This window comes from Protopterus annectens, chromosome 2.part0 (assembly GCF_019279795.1).
Source record: "Protopterus annectens isolate FY-2018-M chromosome 2.part0, PAN1.0, whole genome shotgun sequence".
NCBI lineage: Eukaryota > Metazoa > Chordata > Ceratodontiformes > Protopteridae > Protopterus > Protopterus annectens.
Genome location: NC_056728.1, coordinates 953,034,307 through 953,055,566, shown reverse-complemented (window position 1 = coordinate 953,055,566; position 21,260 = coordinate 953,034,307). Strand labels below are relative to the sequence as shown.

The following is a 21,260-nucleotide window of genomic DNA, read 5'->3' as shown; positions in this document are numbered from 1 at the left end:
ACGAGTCGGTAGAGTCTCGTTTTTCTTGGTGAGCATACTGCTCAAAAAATTAGGTTCACCTCAAGGCCTTTTCCATGCTTAGTTGTTTAACTTTCACAACAAAGAAGCAAGTAAGCACTCATAAATTTAACAACGGCTAATATTTCTATCATTTTACTCTTAGTATGCTGACATTTAGGATCTAGCCATAATTTAATTATGTTTCAGATCAAATAATTGATACATTACTGCATTGTTAGGAAAAAAATGAGTCTTATAGTTTGTGTCTCACAGGTAAAACAAGCTGTGGTTAATAATGCCTTTTTTTCAATTCTACTTTTCCGTCGTTCTGATATTCTACCCTTTCCATGTCCATGGCTGAGAATATTAAGTTTCTATGAAAGGACTGTAGCTCACTTACTATGATCCCATGTCTTCTAGCTGGCGTAATGCTCAAAGACTGTCAGGTATGCATTGATGTCTTCCTCTCTGGTGGACCTGTCTTTAGCATTGCCATGGATAAACAACTGCCACCATCACCTCAGCAGTGCAGCAGCAGCATTGGTCTAGTGTAGCTGTTCCACGGTCACTGTTTTGGCAAAGCTCCCAGTACATACCACAGAAGTGCTTTACCCTTAGCTGGGTTACATTTGCTCCAACTGTTCAGCTAACAGTTTGTGTGCATGCACGTGCGTACACACATAGACATGCTCAAATAAATGGCCCTTTTGCAGATAGATAAATACGTAAACCTAGGATGTCTGTCATAAAAAGTGCCAAAATATGTCTGTTTCACCCACCAGTGTAGAATAAGAAATGCATGAGAGATCACTAGTCTATAAAATAACATAGCATTTACTGCATACAAACAGAAATAAATGCAGGTTTTTCTTAGATAATTATATGGAACAACTAAACAAAGTTACATTTTAGTCTAACACTGAAATAACTGCCATTGTCCAAAGTAAAAGGAAGCCCAAAGCAACTGCACAAACAATTCCTGCCAGGCGGAAGGTCTGTTTTACTATTCTAACAGCTTATTTGTGTCCCATGGTAAGAAGTATGTTAGCAAACAAAAATAGGAGTGGTTCTGATGGGAAAGGGTAACTCCTATAGCAAGCAGTCAGGTTTTTATACAATTTCAAAGTTGTTGGGAAATATGATACTCCAGTTCTCCCATTTCAAAATAATTCATCATTGCCACCAGGCTTCCAGAAAATTTACAAAACGATGACTAACAATGGATGACAAATGCTGGAGATTTAAGTTATCCAGAAAAGATTTTTTTTTACCAGTCATGTGATTATGTGATCATTTATGGTTATTTATTTTAATTTGGCATAAGGCGTTATCCCTCCAGCTGAAGTGGCCGTTAAAGGTAAATATGTGAACTGTAGTTCTGATAGTGCAGATTTGGATTCTTTCAGTCTCCATTTGCTTAATGTGTGACCCTAAGACACTTAACCATACCCTTTGTCCCAGGTCACCCATAAAAAGGGACTGTGTGCCCAGTTGGCTTACCTGGTTAGCAAGTGGGCATTTTTATTACTATTAAAGGCTCCCCAATTTGTTTTGGAGTGACTAGTATTCACGAAATGGTGTGGATCTTCCAAGTGACTGCAGCACATAGGTTTTACATTTTTGTTTTGATGTAACAATTAAACTTGTAACATTTATTTGCTTTATGGTGCACAACCTACTGCATTATATCCAAGTATATGGAAACTAAAACAGCGAAGACATCTCTGCAATCCATATTTTCAATACCCAGTACACCAAATGTATAAAATGTTCACACAAGTGAGTAAAGAGACAAGGAAGTAAGCCATTCTTGTGCCTGGATGTTTATACGAGCAAAGGAAATGCAGACAACTACAATGCACTTTTTATTTTAAGATTATTTCTAAGTATGTTGAAAAATCTGTACACTGCATGTACAGGCTGCCATATCTCTCAATTGTCCAGATTTTCACAGAATGTCCAGATGTTTGTCTCATATTTTTGGTGTGTTCCTCATAAAATGTGTGATTTTTCTGGATTTTTATGGCAAACCAGTGAGGATTGAATTCACTAAATAATGACAGGCATTTGAGTTTCAGACTTCATTTCCTTCAAAAAACGCATGACAATGCAAGACCTTGTATTCTAAGTTTATGAGTAATATTTAAAACATGTCCCTATTTTTGGGGCTGTTTTCCCCATTATTTTTTACTTTGTCCAGATTTTTTGTGCTAAGAGGTTGACAGCTATGCAGGCTGTTAGTTAAGGGATAGTGACATATTGTACTGTGTGTATAGAATGCTAGCCAAGGCATGGTACCATATTGTACTGTGTGGTACAGACTGCTAGTTAATGCATGGTAAACTATTGTACTGTGTATACAGAATTCTCGTTAATGCAGATGTTTGTTAGAAATTGCTTTATTTGCAGAGTTATAGATATTCTAAGGCTATTGAGTCTTATGACCATTTAGACCATGCCAGTGCCCACCCTCAGGACACTCTTCCTTTCCAGAAGTGCCATATTGAGCAATCTTGCAGTAAATATATGAATATTCATCCAATCATCTGTTTATGTTTAAGATAACCGAATGAGTTGTACTGCTTAATACAGATGGAACGTTTCTTCCATAGGTCTGGAAGGTTCTGGGTTATAAACGGATTCTTCAACCATATTTTATTTACTTGTTTATGAAGGTGAAGGTCCAGGAAAATGGGTTTCTAATGGGAAAGGATAGTGTGTGTGTGTGTGTGTGTGTGTGTGTGTGTGTGTGTGTGTGTGTATGGGGCGGGGTCTCTAACGGCTTAGTGAGATGAAGGTCTTACTTTAAAAATCTATAACACAGTGAGAAACAGATCTAGCCTCTCTTGATTGCTCAAGGGCTTTAGACCTGTGATACTTTTTTGTCTTTCGAATTCGTTGATGCGTTTAGTGAGATACATCCTGAAAGGAGCACTGCACTCAAACATTGGTCTGATCAGTGCTGAGTATAAGGGAGGGGTTATTTCACTGGACATCAGTGAGGTTCTTTTGGCAGTTAGCTATGTCAAAAAGATTTCCAGACTGCATTCTACTTTTGTAGTGGTGTGCTTTCTATACAGTATTATGAGGCTGATAATACTACACCTTTTATCATTTAGTTTGAGCCCATTTTTAATATGTCAAGAGTTTATCTGGAGGGCTCATTCTGGAGGATTTGGGTGTCAGATGGTGATTTAACACCAATAACACCTAGTTGCAGTCATCTGCAAACTTTGGTAGTCAGAGGACTTGGCTGTCTGCTTGAAGATCTGAAAAAAAAATGCCAAAAAGAAGAGGCCTTATCACCGACCCACAAGTGACATCACTGGTTACTTTAATACTTTCTGAAAAGGTGCTTGCAACATGCACTGGGTTAGTTCTGTCTTTCATCCAGCTTGATATCCATCGTAACACATATTGGTCACATTTTAAAGCATTTAGCTACTGTTGATTTCAGCATGAGGAATGGTGTGGAATGGTGGTGAAAGCCTTTTCCAGCTCGAGATATGTGATGTACACCACATAACAATTGTTTGCTGCCTCTATAACCCTTTCAATTGTCAGAAATCTTTTCAGTAAACAGGATCTACCTTTCATAAAGCCAAACTGTTGGAGCCAAAATCTAAAAAAGATTATTGAGTTTGCAGTTTATGAGATTACTACAATACTTTGTTCTATGGCTTTGCAGATGAGGTTTGTAAGGCTGATAGATCTGTAATTACCCAGGCTGGTTGTAAGGTAACCTTATGGATGGGCATCCCCACGAGTGTATGCCACTCATCAGGGACAGAACCAGTGAAGGAGAGAGCTGCAAGGTCATGTTTAAAACTATTCATTAGACAAATAGGTATATTGCCAGCTCTCAAGGTGGAAGTATTTGTGGTCTTGGATAGCATTTTCAGTAGATGATCTTTAGAGATAATTGTGGGACCAAGGGCATCAGGTAATTTAGAGCTTCTGGACAGAAGTTTCAGAAGTGAAGTTGAAATTAAATTTATTTGCAAGGTAATCGGTAATGTTTGCTGGATCAAAAGTGAAGATGCCATTATGAATACATTCAGATCAGTGTAGATTTTTGTTTGTCAGTTTTCTAATGCAATTAAAGAATTAATCAATATCATTCATGGGCTCATTTAGAGGAACTGGTAGTATTTATCATTTGTTCTTTATGTATATGCTATATAATTTAAGGAGTTATTTTTTTTTTCTTGTTGTAGAGTTTACTTATGGTTGTGGACTGCCAGGGAGGTTTATTTTTGAATTTCTTATGACATTTGATTCTGGTAGGGACTGCTAGCTCTGTGGATATTTCTAAATGGATGCAGAATTTTTTATTTTATTTTTTTCAGTGGAGGCCCGGGAGAAAAGCTCCACAAATCAGAGTAGTATTTACAAAGCATGGGTGTGTAAGTGTTCCAGTTTACTGAAGGGCAGTTAAAGTAAAGCCAAAAATAATAAAACAAGTATAGCCAGAGTGCTCACTTTACATTTAAACTGAATCTCAGTAACTACACAGACATGAATGAAGTGAGCTACTTTAATGTGATCTGTCTTATATGAGATGTGCAGGTCTTTGGTACCATTTGTAGTACAGAAGGGGCAGTATATGCCCTGAAGTGCTATGTACTCTCTTTACATATTTATTTATTTTGAAATATGGTACTCTGACCCCTGGTTCTTGAACTGAATTGTTTTATTTTACTTCACTGATTTTTTTTATTTGATTGTTTAATTGAATTCTTTTTATTGGTGGATTATTTAATGCAGTGAAGTATTTAACTATTTGCTGGTATTGTACTTTTTGACTCTTGAAAGAACTTTTTGGCTGATTTATATTACAGTTTGGGTCTCTTCTACTGGCCTTGGTCATTATCTGTTATGTTGGAATATACATCTTCTGGACTATGTTGCCAGCAAAGGCTTATGCAAGTATGTAGAAGCCTTTTTAATGTAGAGCAAGAATATTACCTGTAAAGGCATTCTAAGAATCATTCAAGGTGAAGGATGGACTTCATTCAAGACTGTCAAGAGATCCTGATACCTGAAAAAACAACTTACTGTAACCCTCTCTTTTTGCAGCATTGACATATTCTTACTTCAGGAGATTTAGGGAGTGATTTATTTTAACATTATCGTAAGGTATGACACACTAGGTGCCCCTGTGTTCGCGTGGGTTTCCTCGGGGTACTCCGGTCCTTTGTGCATGTTTGTACTTCAGAGTTCCCAGATAAGACATGCAAACACTGCTGCATGTAAACAAAGAAGAGAATGTTATCATTTCTGAGACAGCACAGCACTGCTAAGTACTGTTTTTTTTTATTGAGGTCCACAGTATACATCAGAACACAACATCAGAACAGATAATGACACATGCATTTGATTTCCTAACATCTGTCATACATCAGTAATTGCATTTTGTAAGTCTTTATGTTTTAGAACCACATAGTTCATTCATTCATTTATTTATGGATTCATTTATGTATTGATAAACGAAGTGATAGCAAACAGATCAGGATAGACCAAACTTCTCAATCCAGATACAGAAATACACTTCAGTGTGTGTGTGTGTGTGTGTATGTGTGTGTGTGTGTGTGTGTGTGTGTTTATTTAACTGTTTGTGTGTTTAAGTATTAGTTCTTTAACTGAATATATGAGGGGATAGAGATCAGGTCTGGAGTGGTAGTTTAAGGGAGCAAAGACTTCCTCTTCAAGAAGAGTTCAGGTGCTGGATCACACCTGAGTCTCCAGCTCTAGCATATTCAGGCATTCCCAGGAAAGCTGAGGTATAGTCTCTCTATCTCTGTAGCCTCCTCTCAGTGAAGTGAACATTATCTGTGGGCATCCTCACAAACTGTCCAAACAGCCTCAGCCATACTTCAATGTCCTCCCAATTGACTAGTCAGTCCATCTACCCTGCAAAAGAACCAGTTTCCTGCTACTTATATCCATCTTCTCATCCTTAGTCACTAGCCAAAGCTCATGAGCATATGTGAGGAAGAGCGTGTTTAAGCATTATCTAAAACTAACTAAATAAAAGCAAACCTAAGGTGGCACTGATAATTATTTTATTTGACAGAGCAGGACTTCAGCTTTCTGTTGATCTGGCTATTTCTGTAGTCTCACATTAACAAACCTTAATAACTTTTCAAATCCCCTTTTTTATTTTACATTGGTTGACCAGGAAAGTTTGACTAGGCTCTACAGAGCCTGTTTTCAGTGGAGGCCTCTGCACCATTACGTCAAGGAATTAACAAACATTAACAAGTAAGTAATAACCCTTGCTACGTAATGCCCCCCGGTGGACTAAATGGTCCGTACTGATTGGTGGGGTTGAAATTCTAGGCAGGGTTCAGAAGAAGTTAATATGGTAATTAGCCATGTGCTCTTCCCAAGGAAATGCCTGATGTAAAGGGCTTTCTGGTGCCAGGGCGTTGCAGATAGTTAGTGTTGGTGTGTGTGTGTGTGTGTGTGTGTGTGTGTGTGTGTGTGTGTGTGTGTGTGTGTGGTCAAAGGGGTAGTTTTGGAATTGGTAGGGTATGTGGGTATGAGTGAGTGTGATCAACTCTCAGATTTTTTTAGTGGTTCAGGCTTCATATCCTTCAAAAATGTATGGTGACACAAGACCTTTTATTCTTTTTTAAGTTTGAGAGCAGTATTACAATTGTTCCCCATTTTGGGGGGCTTTGTCCAGATTTTTTGTCGTAAGTGGTTGGGAGTTATGGTATGGGGCTGCCATACCTCTTAGCACTTCCCTAGACTAATGAACACTGGATATAATGGGGGGCACTAGACACCAAGGAAACTTCATTTAATCACCAGAAAGAAGATATGGCAACAGGTTTTGCATCATGAAAGGTCTAATAGAGAGGACACTAGACACCAGGGATTATGTTACTCCACGCCACCTAATAGGGCTCCCTATTGAAATGTCGTCACTTGTAATGTTGAGAGCCAACAGATGGGGAAAAAAGGTAGAATGCTCAGGAAAACAGCAAGTCTTCTCTTTTAAACTTGTTTTTGCAAGGGAGCAAGCTGCCCTGCATTCCCTGATGTGGGAGGTAAGCCCCCATACTCCCCAAACCTATATAACCTCAAGATTATCATACCCAGGACAAAATAAAACATTCCAGGAAATGGCCATCTCAGTCTTGGTATATGGAAATCAACTTTTTCAGCCATTCAGTCCCTGTCTTTTGGGAGTCGCTCTAGCAGGTCCCAGTATTTCAAGTGGTTACTCTTAAAAAGTTAATTGAACAGCTGGTCTTGCATCTGGATGCATTTACTGAACAATAAGAAGTATGGAAATCTGATATCTGGCATTAATGACTGACTATAAGGGTTTTTGATGTATGGGAGTCAAGCCTAAGTCTTCTTGACAAATCTGGGGGTACACTAGGCAGCACAAGAGAGTCTTTATAAATATAACTCTAATTCACTTTAAAAAGTTAATACAGCAAACATTCTTACATCACAATATATTTTCTAAACAATAAAAACTGGCATTACTGACTCACTGTAATCATATGTGAGTTAAGAGGGAAAGGGAAAAATAAGAGGCAACATCCAGAACATTCTGTAAACTTGTGGACTGTTAAGAGGCATGGGTGTGTGTGTGTGTGTGTGTCTACTTTGATTTGGATGTGTTGTTAGGAATCAAAACAGGGAATACATATATTAACACGATACACTAGCCAGTGTTGATCAAAACTGATTCAGAGACATGCAAATTAGCTGATAATGAAATATTTCCTGATTGTGGCTAATGTGTCCTAGAATCACTGGTTTTCATGACTGGGCTAGAAGGCCCTTTTTACCACAGCCTTACCTCTGTATCCGAATCCTGGCTTATTATGAAAAAGAAAATGGCCCTTAAAAGTTCTGAGATTTTTTACAAAGTAGTAAGTCACTCAAATGCTATGAAATTAATTTAAAAACCTAAGTGATATAATATAGTTTTCTAATTCACAGAGCTGACTGCATACCTAGTCAGAATTAAATTGTAAAGAAAGTACAGTTGTGTAAAATCTTACCATAGCTGCAGATGTCCTTTTCTCCAATGTTGCAGTATTCTTTACATAAGGGATCACCTGTCAAGTGTAGCCAATGTACGGCCAGTATGCCAAAGCTTTTGGAATTTATAGATGTCATATGTTACATTTATGCTCCCTGAGCAAGATGCAAGGCATAAAGGTGATGTATGGACATACATACCTTGGAACTGAAAATCCCCAGGAGGAACAAACTGCCCCTAGGGACTTGGATGAAGATGCGCATCCAGAAGGAGAAAAAGTAAAAGCATCCTTGGCCAGGATGGCAAAAGAAATGATGTAGAAAAGAAGGTGGAGGAGCCAGTGAGTCAATAATGCAACAGTGAAAGGAAACCTAGCCAGGGAGTCAATACTGCAACAGTGAAAGGAAACTGAGCCAGGGAGTCAATACTGCAACAGTGAAAGGAAACTGAGCCAGGGAGTCAATACTGCAACAGTGAAAGGAAACTGAGCCAGGGAGTCAATACTGCAACAGTGAAAAGAAACTGAGCCAGGGAGTCAATACTGCAACAGTGAAAGGAAACTGAGCCAGGGAGTCAATAATGCAACAGTGAAAGGAAACCGAGCCAGGGAGTCAATACTGCAACTGTGAAAGGAAACACATCTACTGTTATGGTAAGATTTTTCACAACTGTACTATGTCCTTCCAAATCACTGTTGCAGTATTCTTTAGGTAAGGGAGATTACAAAATACAAAAGCTGAACAACAGACTTTGGACAAGGATGGCATAGAAGAGCCGTCTAGAAACCCACGCAGGATAGCTCTGGCAAAGCCAGCTCTTGCTGTGGCAACAACATCCAATTTGTAATGTTTAGTGAAGGTATGGACAGAAGTCCAAGTATCAGCCTCAAGGATGGAATTGGTGTCCAGTCCTTTGAAAAAGAAACCAGAGAAAGCAACAGCAACTGCAGAATGAGCCTTTATTGAGGTAGAAATACGGTAAACATGAAAATAATAGCAAAAAGAAATGGCCTTAGAGATCCGGGAGGATATGGCTTGTTTAGAAACTGGTAGACAGAAAGACCTGGGATGTAAGGAAACAAAAAGTTGCTCAGATTTGTGAATGGCCTTAGTCTTATCCAAATAATATTTGAGCTGTCTATGTAAATCCAAGGTGTGAATAACCTTCTCACTAGCAGACTAAGAAGAAGGAAAAAAGGGGGGAAAATTAATAGACTGATTAAGAGACAACTCATTGATTAGCTTGGGCATAAAAGAAGGATTAGTACGAACAGACACCCTGTCCCTGAGAAAAACTAAAAAAGGAGGAACAGACGTAAGACCCTGAAGTTCAGATTCTCTTAGCTGAAGTAAGGGCTAAAAGAACAGTCCTCCAAGTACAATGTTGCAAGGAAGTTGAAGATTTTTTAATTTTTCAAGGACAAAACTGAGATCTCAGGAAGGTGGAATAGGCTTCCAGGGAGAGCTGATATGAAGGATGCCTTTAAGAAATGATTTGACCTCAAACTTAGAGCATAGAGCAATTCACACAAATAAGAGAGAAAAGGGATCTCTACTGAAAAGGGATCCTGGTTACAAGAGAGGCACCAGACAGAACATCTTCGACAGATATGATTTCCTCATAGCAGATTTCCTGGCTTCCTGTAGAAACCTAAGCATGCACTCAGAAAAGAGATGCTTAAAAGGGATTACCTGAAGAGCAACCCCGCAAAGAAGGTAGAACTGCATGCACCCCCCCCCAACCTCTACACTTGTTTATATACCACATCTCTGTGGTATTGTCTGTGAATACTTTGATAGGCCTTGGAAGAAAAAGAGAGTGAAAATCTTGAAGAGCTAAAAGGAGATCTCTCATCTCCTTGATGTTGATGTGATCTAACTTCTGATAGGGAGGCCAAAGATACTAGACACTGATGGAACTGAAGGAGGCCTCTCACCTCCTTGTACAAGGCATATGGAAGAAGTTCCTGAGAAGGGACAGAGGTTGGAAAGGAAGTCTGAGTTTGAGAGAAAACTGATGACTCCACCAGTGATGCTCGAGTTTGAGACATGAAAGAAAGGGAACTAGGAAATCCAGTGGATGACAATGTTTTAGCCACACTGACTTGAGGAACCACTGTAGTTTTCTCATATGGAGTCTGGTTAGAGACAGCACATGAATGATGGAATGATGGAAGCCATGAATTCTAGAACCCTGAGAAAATCCCTGGCTGTGACTGAAGCCAGGGGAAGAAGGAAATGAAAGGTGATCAGATAAAGGGCCTTGGGTGGAAGCTGGTATGCTGACATCAGAATGGTCTGTTTCCTGCAACAGAAAAAAACATGATCCTGAGAAGGAAGCAAGACTGATTTCTGAAAATTTATGGTAAACCCCAATGCTTGTAACAGACAAATAGTACAGTAGGGGTCATTTAGCAGGTCCTTGGGGACGAAGCCTGAATGAGCAGGTCATTTAGCTAAAGAAAAATCTGAACCCCTTTCATCCTGCAGAAGGCAAAGACAGGAGTGAGGCATTTGCTGAATACCCTTGGGTAGTGGGGAGGCCAAAGGGCAATGCAGTAAACTGAAAATGGAAGGAAGAAATAGAGAAATGTAAAAATTCCTGGAAAGGGGGTGGATGGAGATCTGAAGGTAGGCACTCGAGGGCCAGGGGTACTAAGAAGGCCTGGAGGGAGTCAGAAGAAGAGGGAACATGGTTTGGAGGGGCCTTTAGAGCGGTGTTGAGCTGAGAAAGATCCAGAATGGGTCTCCAGATGTCTTCCTTACTGGAAACCAGGAACATCCTGGAACAAAAACCTTTTACCTTTTTGGTAAGGGGAAACAACCTGAAAGGTGCCCTTTACCAGAGGAGCCTGAAACAGCTTTGGAAAGAAAGTAAGCTGTTTCTGAGGAGGTTGAGGGATGCCCAGAAAAGGAAGAAGGGATTTCCACACCATGAAATTAAATATCTTTGCCGAATGAAGGTCAAAACCCAAGCAGCTTGAGTGACCCTTAACTAATTGGAAAAGGACAAGAAAAGATGAATGGATAAAGGAACCTGGCCTAAATTTTCAGATATAACCTGGTTTTCTTGAAAAGGAGGCTGCTGAGAAGTAGGACTCTGAGTAGACTTAGCAGGGGGTACATGCCTAAAACCCTTTTTACCCTTGGATGGACGGTGAGACTGTCTACAAACAAAAGCAGATTTGGATGGATAATTCCTCCGGAATTTAAGGATAGGAGGCACAAAAATATGTTTCAATTCCTGCAAGGCCTTGCCTTTATCCTGGAGGGACTTAAGCTTAGCAACAGCAGAACCAAAAAGGTTCTTATTTTCCAGAGAAACATCCAACAGTTTAGCCTTAATATCATCAGATAAGGGCTGGAGATGAAGACAAAAGTAACGTCTCAAAACAGAACCAAAGGCAGCAGCCCTAGAGGAAGCATCAGCTGCATCATAACTACATTTAATAGAGTGGTGAGCCACTTGAGAGGTAGTAGAACCTAATAAATAAAGGGCCAAGACCTTCCCTTCTGAATCAAGGGGGTCAGAAAGTGCCTCAGAAGCTTGAGAAAGAAGAGCTAAAACATACCTGGTCATATCAGCCTGGTAATTAATAGCTCTAAAAGCAGGGGTGGTAGTAGTATAGACCTTTTTGCCTAGACATTCCATGGTTCCATTATCCTTATCTGAAAGAAGTAGTTTAAGTAGATGACAGAAGTTTAGAAGGTTTGTTAGAAAAGACAGTCACTACAGAAGGGTCAGTAGAAGGACATTTGTATAAAATTTACAATCATCAGGCACCTTTTAAAATCTGTCTGGTTTCTTGGGGGCTGGAGGTGAAGAATCAGGAGCCACACTGGCTGCTGAAAATGTATCTAGGAGGGCAGCCAGAACTGGAGGAACAGAAGAGGGTTTGTGAGACTCCATCTGGAGGAGTTCATAGTACCTAGTTTGAATATCAGAAACCTGAGTACAATCCCATTTGTAATATTCCATCATGCAAGAAACAGTGTCCCTGAAAGAGAGTTCTTCTAAGGGAGACTCTGGACTAATAGAATCATTTTCCTCAGACCCATAATCCAAAGCAGAAGGGATTTGAGAAGGATATGCCAAAGACTCTTCCCCCAGAATCCATATCCTCTTCAGAGGACTCCTACTCTCTGGGCCTCTTAAAAGGGGTAGGCTTTAAGGCCATTATGGCATTAAACAACCCCTGTCAAAAATCCTGCCATTCATGTTGGGGATTTTTAACAGCAGGGGAAATGTGCTTGTTTTTTTGTTTTTCTTTTGAGGGATGCCTGTGCACAAAACTCTAAAAGGTTTGGACCTTTGCCAACACTAAACTAAGTAGGAATCTCCTCCATAACTAGAATTTGTGGTAGCCACCCCCCCCCCCTGGTCCCTCAGATATAATCAGCTGAAGTCCCCACTCAATGTCCAGAGCAGATGTTTGTAAAGCCTCTGAGGACAAGTGAGAAATTGGACCCTTGCTGGCCTCCAAAGGGGTCGCTTCAGGGGAATCAGAAACAACTAATGGATGATCCTCTGGGCTTTCCCCAGCCTCAAGAGAGATGTCTAGGGGAGGTGAGACAGCAGCCGAATCCGACCTGAGTTTTTTTGTCTTTTTCTTGGCAGATGGCTGACCTTCAGGACAGGAAGACGTTGGTCCTCTAGGTAAATCGATAAGGAGGAGAGACAACTACATAGGGTCTTAAGCACAAACGCTTAGCAGATAGAATGCTGTGTATGTTTGTGAGAAGCACCCAAGTGGAAGACACACTTCTCGTGATAGTCTTTATGGGGAATGTGCCTCCCACACTAACATTTTACCTTTTTGGATGACATGTAAATACACCAAAATAAAACTAGAAGGAGATTAAGAACAAACCCCAGTGAGTCACTTATCTGAAACATGGCTCAGTAACCAGCACAGAAGAAGGAGCATACAGACTGACATTCAATGAAGGTGTTTGAACTGGTGGCAAAGAAATTCTGAAGTATGAAAGTCCATACGTCAACTTTATGCCCTACGCCTCGCACAGGCAGCATATGTGTGATGTGCAATCTCTATAAATTCCAAAGTCTTTGGTATGCTGGCCAGACACTGGCCTACCCTTGGCAGGAAATCTCTTCTGTAAAGAACACTGTAACAGTGATATGGAAGCACAGTAGAAGAGCTTCAGGCCTGCCATTGCTGTTTTTAATACAATAGGTCATTGAACAACTAACGCACTAAATCTGTGACCCTTAAATGCATTTTTGATCTTTTTTTTTTTTGTAATTTAAAAAAGGTTCCCATTCAAATAAAGAGTGCTCTATACATAAAATATATCTGGAACATCACAGTGGCAAATACCATGGTTTCCCCAAACTGCTAGACTAATAACTTTCAAACTCAAATCTAGAGTTTCTTGAAACCTCAGATCACTGTTTCATGGTTTGATTGGATTCCAGTACTTTCCTCTCAGCTCCTGGACACAGCTACCAATTTGTTGCTTTCTCTTTTGCTAGATAAGCTAATTGCTGAGACCACAAGACTGTACAAACTTAACCAAAACAGATGGTTATGCATAGAACTTATATAAGGTCTCGATAGATGTAAGGCCTGAAAAATATGGAAACAAAGCAATGCAGCAAAACCTCAAGAAATATTTATTAACCTATGGATTTTACAAAAAAGCACCAAGAGACACACAATCTTATATCCTCTGTATCACCAAAACACTACTTTGATTCAACCAAAAATTCTGTGCCCAAGTACATCAAATAATTGGAACAGAAAAGAAATGAAAAGAAAAGAAAAAATCAGACTCTTGAATAACACATATATAACCACCAAAATTCCATTCTCTTCTGAGAGCTCTTTCATCAGATTCACTCACCCACCTGCACTTTCTCCAATGTTACTAAACTCTTAAACATCTGACCCATGCCTCCCCACTATATTGTTTCACAGCTGTTACTAAAACTGAGATGGAAACATACTTAACATAATTCAAAATATCTCCAGGAGCTGATGGTCATCACCACTGGTTCATAAAATATGTACCTTTACGAAATTATGGAAAGAGCCCATTGTTAAAGTGTTTTTCAAAATAAATAAATAACCCTAAGCATGCTCAAAGTTTAGGGCTATTTCAATACTCCCAACACTTGACAAAGTAGTAGAAAAATATCATGTGACCTACTATCCAAATCATTTCTGACCAAACAGTAGGGAAGCACTGCAGTGCTGTGGTGGTATTATCCCCTCATACCAAGACGAACCTCAGTCGGATTCTCAGCTGGGGTACCTTCTGTGCTGAGTCCACATGTCCTCTCCTGAGTTCATATAGATTTTATCTGGGTGTTCCAGTTTCCTCCCCCATTCTAAAGACACAAAGTAGGTGGAGTGGGCAGTGTAATACTAGTCATAGGTGTTAGTGCACATGCATGCATGTAGTATGGAAGAACAATCACAGCATGGCTAGCCTTCCAGTGGTGTAATCAATGGCTCTAGATGATGCTGACAGTTGATGTGACACCGTGACTTCATATGCAAAGGTGGGAAAAATGGGGTTGTGGGTGGATGAATGGATGGATGGATGTGGATGGATTGCTGACCAAACACTCTAAATCTCATGGCTTTTGGACTAACTAAAACACAACCACCACCATCATCTGGCTACTAACACATGACCTCTTAAAGTCCATTGACAAAGGACAAGTCACAGGAGATATATGTATAAATATAACTAAAGCATTTGATACTGTTGGCCACTCACTTCTCCACTCACCTCTTCTAGACCATGGAATAAGCTCCAGAGCTTCCAAATTGATCCTCAACTTTCATTCAAACCACACCTTCAGTGTCAAAATGCACTCCTCCTCCTCATCTTCCACAGGATTCAGTTCTGTCAGCTTTGCTCTCTGCCATTTGTGTCAGCAGATTGACAGATGACGTACCCAATCTTAGCATCATCCTCCATAGCAATGGAATGGTTATATGCAGATCACACCAGTCCCATCAGAACACTAAAATACAGCAAGAGTTCCTATCCTTTATCAGCTGGCCTCACTCAAGAGAATGACTACTAAATCCAGACAAAACAAAAGGCATACTGTCTGGAAACTTTCAAAAACTCGATCCTCACCTCCCATCATTGACGATAAGCAGAGTGCTCTAGAAACATCAGCTTTGTTCAAATACTTGGGACTATGGATATACCCAAACCTAAACTGCCAACCTCACATTCATAAAACCAAAGCAAAAAATAAAGCAAAGGCAAACCATTTTTTTTTGGGTCTTGGAAGACAACACATTTTCTTTCCCCCTTGGTAGATAAGCCATAGGGAAAGGCATTTGTATGGCATAAATGAAATATGCCCTCCCAATAACTGAAACAGCATCAAAGAAAATTCTAATCTCTCAGCAAACAAATCTAACCTCTCTGCAAACAAATGTATTTATTTAACATGTATGACAAAGAGCCTACTTCAGAGGTGGCCCTGGGAGAAATGCTCTAGATGCATGTATTTGGAAAGAAACCGGAGTATCCAGAGGAAACACACGCAAATGCAGTGAGGACATGCAGACTCCACACAGAAGGCACCCCAGCCAAGAATCAAACCAAAGAACCTCTTGCTGTAAAGCGACAATGTTAACCACTGCACCGCCATTTCACTACTGTAGCACTATGAAAAGAACTCCACTGCTGCTCATAAAAGCTAACTGGCTGCCAGTACAACAAAGAGCAGATCTGCTGCTAGTTACCCCACCACTTAAACTGCTCAACCAGAACTCCTAAATCTATTAGCAAGTAGGTTTACAATCAGACAAAGAACCTACAACCTCAAGTTTCAGCCTAATCATGGTCCCAGTCTCCTTATTTGCTTCTAGATAGTGCAAGAGCCACAGAATTTCAATACTAGGACCCAACCTCAGTGTAAACCACTATCTTGACCATTAGAGACTCAGACACCCTCCGCTAATTCAGAAAATCCTTCAAACAGCATATCTCCAAAATAGCAGATTGTCACAGCTACTAAAGCATAACATAATCCCCACAATTCCTCTAAACAATCACCTATTCTCTTTTATTATTTAAACATTTATTTATTAATGTTCACAAGATTGTAAAGATAAACAGAACATTTTATATGTTCACTTTATCAGCCAAATACAGCAGTAAATTGAGCAATCTGTTAGACTATTCTTAATTTTTCTAATACTTCTGTATAGAAGTCCAGCTGTGTAGATAACTTACCATAATAGAAAATGTTCAAATAGGTCACTGAGGTAGTATTCCTAAAATATAAGTATGACAAGCTGTATGTCCATGTTAGGAATGGGCCTGTGTGCTAGTCTAAGACATCCTTCTACCTGTGTTATTTGTTGAACTTTCCTGCCTCAGTTCATTCATGGAGACATCTGTCGGTGTTGCAAATTGTTTTTCCATTCTTTTGGCTCAGGGAAGAAAGAACCTGAGCTTTAGTAGACTAGATGGTCAAGACCTTTGAGGAAAAAATCCCAGCTGTTAAGAACACTTAGATGAAGATCGTCACTTCCTTTTCATCAATTTTTACCACCGTTATCTGAGTTTAATCTTTTGCCTCTCTTTTTTGTTCTAATTTAGAACCACACTGACCACTTATTTATTACCTGCTGCTTATACTTTCTGTCCACTGCTGCCAAATTCATTATTTTTATTTGTGTCATTAATGACACTGTTTCTTTTGTAGATGTCTCAAACTATTTCCAACTGTATGTTGTTTTTGTCATGAACAAAATAAGACTAAATACATTACATTCTATCTTATTAATTTTACTAGGTAAAATTGTTTACTGGAAATGCCTGGCATCTAGTTTCTCTTGAATTTGTCTGTTAAGCTGACCAAATTCTACTAAATCCCAAAATATATTAACCGTTATCTCTCACCACCCACATATTGGAAAAACTTAACCAAATGTAGTGCAGAAATATTTAAACAAACACTTCCATCTAAAAAACCTGTATTTCGTAGATTATGTGGCATTCCTAGGAATCATCTCTCAGCTGTGCTCTTAAATCAGTACTTAGCTCCCATTAACCACCCTTTCACATTACAAAACCTTAAGCCTCATTGCTGCTTCTTTCTCCAAACTTTCAACACTTCTCATCTCTTCACCCACTAACCTCTTCCCTTTCTTTGCACCTATTTCCCTGTTCACCACTTTAACTATTCTCACTTTCCTTCCCCTCCCAATCTCCCCTTTCAACTCTTCAGTTCCCGATGTTATTTATACATTTATATTAAATCTCAGCTTCTTACACATTGCAAATATCTCTGTCTCAGTCCACATGCTATATTCTGGGCATACCTGGACTTTGTAAATGTATCTGCACCTAATACTGGTCTGTATTACATGTTATATATCTAAATGTGTCTGTAATTTTTATTGTGATGTATACCTTTATACTGTATTTATGTCTTTACTTTAAATAGTTTGTCTTTCAGTACTTTGTGTTTTCACACCCAGGCTGAGCCTAAAATAAATGGTTTTGGATCAGCTCTCTGCCTCAGTGAAAAAAGGCAAATAAAAATTGATAAAGAAAGAAATAAAATAGAATGTCATCACTTATAGTGCTTGCCAACATATTAGAATATGTTACATATAAGAACTTTCTTAATTTACATATATATATATATGTATCTATTCTAACTTGTCAAATGTGCACAGTGTCAATGTCTGTAATGTTGTAAAAATGTTGAAACACAGAAAATTGACAGTGCGCATGCTTTGAAGATTACTGTGGAAGAGGGTAAACCAGCAACCAGGATCCACACCTCCCTGCTAATTACATGTACTAATCTTTGAGATCCTTGAGATCGCACAGTCCCCAAGGAATGGGAATATTCCCCTACCTGGGAAATGTTGAGCCCATGCACATGTTGACCAAACGAATGTCAACACTGTGCACTTTTTTGTGTTTACAATGCAAATGGACACACACACACATGTATATCTATATCTATATCTATATATATATATATATATATATATATATATATATATATATATATATATATATATATATATTTAAATATATATTTATATATATTTATATATAAATATATGGGAGCGCTACAAAATCCTGAAAGCCCAAAATCCTGAAGACCAAAATCCTGAGACCAAAATCCTGAAAGTTCAAAATCCTGACAACTCAAAATCCTGAAAACACACAGGATACCAACACTTACTATATTCCAGTACAAGTACATACAGAAACATACTACCCTTCAACTATATGCAGGAGGGGGGGCTCCCCTGCATATCCCCCATTTGGGGGGCTGTGCCCTCCACACCCCCTGCTAATTAAATACATAAACTCTGAGATTGTACTTCACTACACTATGTGCTATCTTGGAGTTGATATATTTAAGGAGCAGGGAGTGTGTGGGGCGCAGCCCCCCACAAGGGTGGTGCAGGTGGGCTTGCCCCCTTGCTTATACTTGCAGAATAGTAATATAGCTTGTGTTTTATTTCTTTCTGTATGTACTTGTGCTGGAATACAGTAAGTGTTGGTATCCTGTGTGTTTTCAGGATTTTGAGTTTTCAGGATTTTGAACTTTCAGGATTTTGGGATTTCAGGATTCTGTAGCGCTCCCAAATATATATATATATATATATATATATGTGTGTGTGTGTGTGTGTGTGTGTGTGTAATATATATATATATATATATATATATATATATATATACATATATATATATATATATATATATATATATATAAGCCAGTAATTAAGTCGACTGCTATTAAACTCAGCATCTGTTCAGTCAACACAAATTGCAATCAGAAGTGATCTGCATGGGGTATGCAATTATATCAACAGTGATATTAGAGAACAATGTTTACATCAAATGGCCTTCCTGAGTATCATTTAAATGAGTCCTCTCTTTAGTTTAGTTTTGGGTGCTAGAGATGGTTAAACCTCAGGATAGAGGAGGTGATTGGGAGTCCAAAAATGGAATTCCAGAAACTTATTTGGCAGATGTGTTTAGATATCTGTTTTTATCCCGGAATAAATGACCAGTATTCACTGGTAGCTTTAAAATTACATCTAAGTTGTAGGGGGGATCTATTTTTAGTTTGTAATAATCAGTGTTAATAGTTTATATTTTATTTTTAGATTGTAATAATCAGCATTTATATTGTATTTTTAGATTGTGATAATCTGTATTTATATTATAATGAATTAGGAACATTATTAGTTGGTCCTGAAATAGTAATGTCAGTGGGCTTTAGTGGTCAAACTGGGATTGGTTAAATGCTGTATTTTGAACCAATGATGGTGTGGTAATAGGTATTTAAATGTATTGGAGAAAAAGGAGTTTGATTCTGATGAGGTTTCCGGGTAGGAAACAAAAGTGCTAAATCCATACATTATTTATTTTTTTATGTGATATCCGTGAATAAATATGAATTTTTATATATTACATACTGAGTCTACTGGTGCTGTTTTGCTGTCAGTTGTTTGTTTTCTGGTTTACAGCCTTCTCTTTAGATTACAATCATCTGAATATGTCTAAAAACCACAGAAATAAACTTTGTGTACTAAAGCTTTTTTATGTGTTTCTGTTTTTTCCCAAACCTATCTTACTCTAAAAAATCTTAGCTAGTGGTACTCCAGCTATCAAAGCCGCATGCAACTAACCTAATCATAATTATAACTCTATCAGCAAAAATGTTAATACTCTATCCATCTATCCAAATACCATGTGTACAAAAAGTTCACTATTATCTCATTCTCTGCATTAAATTCAATTTTGAATGGATGTTTTCTCCCCAGGGTCTCCATTGAAAAGGGGTACTTGTATATACCCAGTTGAACCATCCCAGTAAACAAATTCTAATTAAAAATACATAAATAAATAAATAAATAGCCTTCAATACACATTAAATAAAGGAAAGATATTTCTGCCAAGAGTTACAATGCAGATTTGTAAACCATTAATCACAGGAAGAAAGCTAAAAAATATATCCAAGGAATTGAGTGCAGTTCTTGTTAACAATGCAAAAGATCTAGATACCCATTGTCAGGATTGATTCCAGTGTTATCACATTTGGATTGATAACTGATGATAAATCTATTGGCTATGACTATTGACTAATGCATCCATACCCAATTCCTCCACTATCTCCTCAATAACAATCTACTATCCAAAACTCAACATGGATTCCGCCCACACCATAGTACAACCACTACCCGTCTAAGCTTCACTAACTGTGTCAACCTTTTCAGAAATAAAGGTAACCTGGTCTCATCTATCATTCTGGACCTCTCAAAAGCATTTGACATTGTCTCACACTCCAGACTGTTAAACACACTATCAGAATTTAAAAACAGCCACTCCACCCTCACCTGGTTACAGAGCTATCTTCGCTGGGAGGCAACAATCAGTCAAATGGGGTAACTCCCTCTCCCCACTGCTGTCAGTCACCTTAGGGGTCCCTTAAGGATCCATTCTTGGCCCTCTTCTCTTCACATTATTCACTAATAGGCTACATATGGCCACTAATAAAGCCATGTTAATACAATACGCCGACAACTCTACCTTAATTTGTGCAGCCCCAACGCTCCACCATCTTCAGGAAATAACATAGCAAGCCATCTCTAAAGTAGAAACCTGGCTAACCAATGCCCAATACTCAATCCCAACAAAACAAAACTGATCCTGTTTCACCATACAAGATCCCCAGATCACTCTTCGCTATTCAAAATCACCTCAGCAAACAACACTATCATTACCACACCAAATTCCTGGGAGTAATAATGGACCAAAACATGAACTTTGATCTCTACATAAATCAAACAATCAAAAAAGTCCACAAATAATGGATAGCCAGTACAGGAACAAACTTTTCCTCACAGACAAATCCAAAATCTCCATTGCCAGAGCCCACCTTCTCTTCATATGCCTATATGTGTCTCCCATCCTTACTAACCTCAAGAAAACTTACATAAACAAACTAGATAGCTGTTATAATGAAATAGCAAAGTTCACTACAGATGCCAGCTACAGATCCCATCATTGTCATGCTCTCAAATAACTTTCAAGGCTAGAATTCCCCAACCTACCAATTTTTAATCAACTCTCCATGGCCCACCAAATACTCAACCAACCTGAAAAACACCTGCTCTCAAAGGCCTGCTTACTCACTATTCCAATAACCAGATCCTGCATTTCACTAACAAAAACCTGGTAAACATCACTAAAAGTAGCAATAATGCTGGTGACTC

General features: G+C 38.7%; 1 protein-coding gene across 1 annotated transcript in view; it reads right to left on the bottom strand.

Moving 5' to 3' along the window:
* Positions 1–21,260, bottom strand: part of ADAMTSL1 (ADAMTS like 1) — a 4,128,157-nt gene that overhangs the window by 2,000,073 nt on the left and 2,106,824 nt on the right. The gene's annotated exons all lie outside the window — the stretch shown is intronic.